Consider the following 553-nt stretch of genomic DNA (forward strand, 5'->3'; position numbering starts at 1 on the left):
TCTTTGGCTACTCATGGACTGCCTCAGTCTTACCCTGGCGTATAGCCTCGCTTTTCTCAAGCTCATTGTTTTGTGGTGGAATCGTCGGTAAGATACGTCTTTTTGCGAGAATAATATAGAATGTGTCTATATTTAATGCCAACATAACTAACATTATAATAATCTCGACGAGGCAAATGTGTGCGTGAAAAAAATGCTTATTGCTTCTGGAATAAAATCGTATATAAATAATATATCTTGTAACTCATTAGTCATTATATATGAAGTAATGTCCTGCAGGATAATCTACTATATTGTGAAAGTGATAGACCAAGACTGGAGTGAGTGCGTTATGAATGATTCGTATAAGTCTACGATGATGGGCATGGCGGATCTGTCGCGCCGTTTTGCTAATATAACGTTCAGTATGTATGCCTTTTCTGCTTTCTTTCTGTCAATTGGCGAGCATTTGCTTCAGTCGATGGACGATCAGTTCGGCAATAGTTCTCGAGAACTTCCTATAAAAATGGAATTTCCCTTTGATGTTAGCAAATCACCGATTTTCGAGTGTTTT

The sequence above is a fragment of the Wasmannia auropunctata genome, unplaced genomic scaffold (assembly GCF_000956235.1).
Source record: "Wasmannia auropunctata unplaced genomic scaffold, wasmannia.A_1.0 LD335721.1, whole genome shotgun sequence".
NCBI classification, from domain to species: Eukaryota; Metazoa; Arthropoda; class Insecta; order Hymenoptera; family Formicidae; genus Wasmannia; species Wasmannia auropunctata.